General features: G+C 35.9%; 1 non-coding gene across 1 annotated transcript; it reads right to left on the bottom strand.

The window, feature by feature from the left end:
* Positions 1-3,097: 3,097 nt before the first annotated feature.
* Positions 3,098-3,204, bottom strand: LOC113728288 (small nucleolar RNA R71). Its single transcript, XR_003458017.2, has one exon. It is a non-coding gene; the product is annotated as a small nucleolar RNA R71 (small nucleolar RNA).
* Positions 3,205-5,620: the final 2,416 nt, after the last annotated feature.

Below are 5,620 nucleotides of genomic sequence, written 5' to 3'. Positions count from 1 at the left end.
TGCCTTTTCCTCCATGTTTTTTTTTAAACTCTCTTTAATCTTGTTTTCTAGTTATGGATCTAACACTGGACTATGAATATGATGATAATCATACGTTGGTTATTCCTAAATCCTCAACTTTTTGTCAAGCACTATATATTCCATATATAAAACGGATTTTGACTAGTAAGTATAAACTCTTGGAATATAATGGTTTGAATTTATCAGGTTCAGGCTGCATGAGTGTAACAAGTAAAGACTAACGGCACTTGGTTGTTAGTGAATAGCGGGACAAATGAAGCAAATTTTGCATATCTCAGAAACTAATAGGCATGGGTGTGTATATAATAACAATCTCTGCCTCAAGTTTTAAATTTATAACTTCCTAATTACCCCACAGACAACTGCAAGTATATAGGTCATGTTTCAGTATAGGGTATTAAGGGTCGATCCCATAGGGAAGACTGATCAATTTCCGATGCTAATCGAACTCCTTTATTATTTAGATGCTCATAAATGCAAGTCACGTAAATTTAAGCTGCACACATAGGAAAAAATGAAGTGAAAACTATAATAAGAAGCTCCTAGGGAATGGAATTCCTAACCACTCTTAGCTAGCAAGATTACTTGGGTAATTGAATACTACTACCTCAGTTAGTTATGGCGTAATTTTCTTATGTATGTAAAACCTACTCTCGTAGTAAATCAACTATATTTGTAACTAATACATACTTACTCTCGTGGTTATGAAATTAGCTACAAGTTCATGAACTTCTATGAAATTACTATAAATAAGTCATAAAGGTGCACCTCTACTTTCGTGAGTGCACTACCCTAAGTTTAGCACTTTCTTGAACTAATATTGAATTGCAACTATCATTGATAATCCAATATCTTCAAATAATCAGAACTAATGGCCTGATAGGTCGCAATTTTGTTATTTATTTTATAATTAATTTCCCCTATTACCTTAACAAATGCGGATTAATTGTCAGATTTCATCATTTTTGCCATTTGTGCTTATCGCAAGAAGTTGGAGCAAAATGTGGTAAAAAAAGTGTGAATATCGTACTGCAAATACTGCTTGGCGTGGTCGTGTCAACCCAAGTCTTAACATGTCCAGAAGGTTCGGGAGAGACGTGCAACTCCGACTCTCACTTGGAAATGCAACGAAAGGAGTCAAATTGGGATTAGGACTCCTATCTTTTTGGTAGCTTTTGGAGAGCCAGCCGCAGAGGAAGTCAAGGGAGACTAGGAGTCTTCCCTTTTACTCCTTGTTGGTAGCCGAATAGGAAGTAGAGAATATATAGGAATTAGAGAGAAAAAGTAGCCGCATTCCTGACTCCTTTTTGGGGAGTTTGACTTTTTCATCTTTTGTGTCTCTCATTTTCCTTCGTAGGGAGAATCCAGAGAAGAAAACAATTTTAGTCATCTTTTGACTCGGCAGTTTTTTTCATTATTATCATTCTTATTCCATCATTTCTTTCTCTCGAATTGAGGAAAATGTACGCTGCAACTGTCTTTGCAATTTTGCATGGATTTTTCTCAACGGAGATGAACTAAGTCTATACTTCTAGTCAAGGAATAATAGAGGATTTGGTTTGACTTCAATTGTGAGATCTAACTGATTTTAGTTTTCTTATTATTTTCTGGTATTCGTATATTTCCTGCTTTATTTTCTTATGGTTGTTGTATTATTCAATTGTCCCGAGTCTGGATGTTAGATTAATTTAAAAACCTAGAGCCAATTAGAATAATTAAATCCATAATTGTTTGATTGTTCTAAATTAGTGGCAACTGGCATAATCGGGGTTATGTCAGAGAAATATACTGGCTAATTTGTAAACAACTCTCATAGCATATTGTTTGGTTAAAACAGGGTTTCTCTAAATCTTAAAGCAATTGTGAAATTTAATTCTATGGTCATACCTATGATTATTTTGCAATTAGGGCAATAACTGACGGTCGTACCTTAGCTATCCATAATTACAGAGAAATTAATTGTCAGCGTTTGTTTGACAATTATAATTTGTTTATCAGTTTATATGTGGAGTTATTCTTGCATCGATGATCAACTAGAAAAACCATTTTCGAAGTTGCTTACTATTTGAATTTTTACCTTAGTGCTATTTAATTTTTATTTAGTTTAACTGCAATATTTGATTAGTATAGTTTATTGCTAATTTTCCTAAAAACCATTGTCAATTTGAACTTCAAAGAGACAAATATCCCCAGTCCCTGAGGATACGACCCTACTTGCCCTGTATACAAATTAATAAGATTTTGTTAATAAATTTTGATATATCGGATTAAACAAACTCTTCGGAGTCAGGGTGAATCCAGTAACTCATTGCACATCCAGAATCCCTACTCCAATACTAGAATTGACTCGACACTGCTTTTGTTGGCAACTAAGATTTTCATTATTATTATTATTGCATAGGCATCGACAACCTATCAATTTTTGGCGCCGTTGCCGGGGACTGACGTTAATTAATTTGTTTTTTTTAAGTTCATTTTTGTTCTAATTTTCTAGTATCTTTTCTAGTTTATGCCTCGTTCCTCTCGTACAAGCGAATTAATTTTCGACCCTGAAGTAAAGAAGACCGAGCACCGAACGCGAAAAGAGACCAGACAGCTCAGGGAAGAGCAATCTAGTGCTGCGTCTCGGAGACCTGATCTAGAGGTTGAAGCAACAAGTTCACTTGGCAATACTTCAAGTGACCCGGATCGAGAAGAAGTCATTATGGCTAATGCACAGACATTAAGGGAGTTGGCTGCTCTTAATTTAAATCAACTGCCTTTAGGCATTACTTTTCCACATTTAAATGATAACACACCTTTTGAGTTAAAATCCGGCCTAATTCATCTTTTAGCATCTTTTCATGGTTTACCAGGTGAGAAGCCTCATATGCGTTTGAAAGAGTTCGATGTGGTTTGCAACAGTATGAAGCCCTGGGAAATTATGGAAGAACAGATAAAAATAAGGGCATCCTCCTTCTCTCTCAAGAACTCAACAAAAGACTGGTTGTACTACTTACCTCTTGGTAGTATCACCACTTGGGAGCAATTGAAGAAAAAATTCTTGAAAAAATATTTTCCTGCATCTCGAGCTGCAAGTCTAAGGAAGGAAATATGTGGTATCAAGCAGCATCCAGGAGAGTCGCTCTATGATTACTAGGAGCGATTCAAGAACTTATGCATTAAGTGTCCTCAGCACCAAATAAGTAAGTAATTGCTCATCCAGTATTTTTACGAGGGGCTACTTTTTAGACACAGGAATATAATTGATACTGCAAGTGAAGGGGCGCTGGTGAACAAGACTCCTCGAGAGGCATGGGAGTTGATCGAAGGGATGGCTGAAAACTCGCAGCAATTCGGTACAAGAGTGGATGTTCTGATACACAGAGTGAATGAGGTAGAAACATCCTCTATCCAATAGTAGTTGACGGAGTTAACGTCCTTTGTTAGGCAATTGGCTGTAGGAAATGCACCACAATCTTGTAAAGTTCATAATACAGGGTCAAGTTATATAACACCATTTAAGCTTAAATTCAACACACAACATGATAAAATGAATCAAAGCGGTCTAGCCAACAAGGAGAATCAAAACAGTCTGATACCTTGCCAAAACAACCACTTTACTTGCTCCATTTCACCTTAACTCACACATAAGCTTAAACCAATGTTTAGTCAAGTTTCTCAAGCTTAACTAAGGTTCAATAAGTCAAAAAGATCAAGGGGAAACCTCCACTCCGTGGTGGACAACAAGGAGAAAAGAAAACAGTCCCCAAGTTCACATTCAACCCCAACCTCCATCCTTTCACTATTTTTAACTTAAACAACATTCCAAGAGTTATTTCTAACTTTAAGAGGGTTCATAACATGTTAAGACATCAAGGAAAATCATAAACAAAGCTTAGGCAAAGAATCAAACACATGGCATGCCATACATCCAACGCTATTTCCACATACTTAGCTCAAGGAGTTTAACCACAAATAACATCAACCCAATTTCTAGTTTGTCATCAATACCTTAAACACTTGATATTACACAATAAAGCTAAGTTTTAAGGATAATTCACCTTTCTTAAGTGAAGCTTGAATCACCCAAAAGTCTACCAAAACAAGAGCTTCAAGCTTGAATCACACACAAGCCTTGAAGATAGTTTACTCAACTAACTAAGGTTCCTTTTGTTTTGGTTTTTGCTCAAGGTTCAAGCTAGGGCTTCAAGCAAGAAAATGGAGTTTTTTTTCTTCTCTCTTTGGAGCATGAGAGAGTCGGCCAACACAAGGAAAAAAAATGGAGCCAAAAGGTTTAAATTTTGCTAATTTCCTTGGTCAAATGAGTTGAATGGTTAGGGCATTGCCACTTGTCTCAATCTTGGCCATTTCTTCCTTTAAGCTTTGCCAAATAACGTTCTTCACTCCAAGTGATTCAAATGTCTAATTAGCACCTTTAAACTCTCACATAAGGTCTCAAACACAATTAAAAAGGTATTTGGTCCTAATGCATATAGTGAAATAAAATGATACCTCTTCAAGGAGATGTTACAATTCATGTAGAAGGCAATGCAAGGAAATGTTATAATTTATTTAGTCTTAGGGCAATGCAAGTGATTTAGGAGAATTTATATTTTTAAGTGAGGGTTCTCAGATAGGGAGGGAATAGAGAGGCCTGTTCACTTAAGACAGGGAATAGGATTTTCATTCAAGAATTCCCTATTGAGAAAAGAGAGTCACTAGACTAAACTTGACACAAGGCCACCTATCGATAAGGAAAGAGTTGCCTCATTTTATTATAAGGAAGTTTTTTTAATATTATAGAGGCATCATTAAGGACTTTTCAAAGTGCAGAATCCTAAAATGGAATCATTATAGAAGAAAGTAAAGCAACTCCAACTTCCATTGAAAATGGATTGGCTAGCGAAAATGGATAAAAGCCCACATGGAAGGTGTTAACAATAGCAAAAAAGAAATATGCTAAATAAAATAAAGAAAATGAGGTATCTATTTTATCAAAGCATGCTGACTTGAACTAGCTTTCTCATACAAGAACAAAGTACTTTCACTGGCTGTAAGCTTTCCTTCTCACAAAAGATTTAGGAGAGCACTAGAAAAAATGCAAGCTGCAATTTCTAGTATAAAGAAATTGGTTGAAATAGCTGAAGTCCCAAGAAGATTTCCCCTAGCTTTCCTTGTTAGCCTAAGATCCATCCTTCAAAACCAATTGCTGTTATGGGACTTTGGAATAAGTCACTTATTTTTAAAAGACACAGAGACAAGAACTTAAGCTGGCTTTAAAGAAATTTGTATGTTAAACTTAAATTGCTTCTTCTTTAGCCTAGCCTATCATTGAAGGCAAATGGCCTTCCTTTTGCAATTGGATGTACAACTCTTTTCTTTTTGCTATGAAAAGTCATTCTATTAGGTCTAAGCTGCCTATAAATAAAAATGGGAAGGAAAAAGAGGCCTCAGGACCATGGGGTATAGGGACGAAGGCTAGAGCTATTTATTTCCCACTGATACTTTGACTATTGGGTGAATACTTCACTAGGGATAGCAATTCTTGCCACTAGCTCACTTGGAAGATAACTGGTTCAAAATGCCCACCCATTTTCTACAATTACTAAAAAGAAAA

Source organism: Coffea arabica, chromosome 2c, assembly GCF_036785885.1.
Source record: "Coffea arabica cultivar ET-39 chromosome 2c, Coffea Arabica ET-39 HiFi, whole genome shotgun sequence".
Lineage (NCBI taxonomy): Eukaryota > Viridiplantae > Streptophyta > Magnoliopsida > Gentianales > Rubiaceae > Coffea > Coffea arabica.
This window is presented reverse-complemented; position numbering and strand designations above follow the sequence as displayed.